This window comes from Plasmopara halstedii, assembly GCF_900000015.1.
Source record: "Plasmopara halstedii genome assembly, contig: Scaffold_614, whole genome shotgun sequence".
Lineage (NCBI taxonomy): Eukaryota > Oomycota > Peronosporomycetes > Peronosporales > Peronosporaceae > Plasmopara > Plasmopara halstedii.
In genome coordinates this window covers 2766548-2766796 of record NW_020187532.1, presented here as the reverse complement: position 1 = coordinate 2766796, position 249 = coordinate 2766548, and positions in this window count along the sequence as shown.

Below are 249 nucleotides of genomic sequence, written 5' to 3'. Positions count from 1 at the left end.
TCTTATGGTCGACGAAGTTGATCAAGTATCTGTTGCCCAATCTGTCCCTTGGTGTGATTGGGCCCTTGATATCACTTACTATTACACTTCCAATGCGATCGATAGATGCATTAGATCCTGTATCACTCCTGGGCTGCTTGTTTCGTGTCTGCTTGCCTTCGTGGCAAGCTACACAGACTTTCCGTGTGTCATTTGTTATTTCTATGCCTGAATCTGAGTTCTTGGCTATCCTTTCGATCGTGTAGTAGT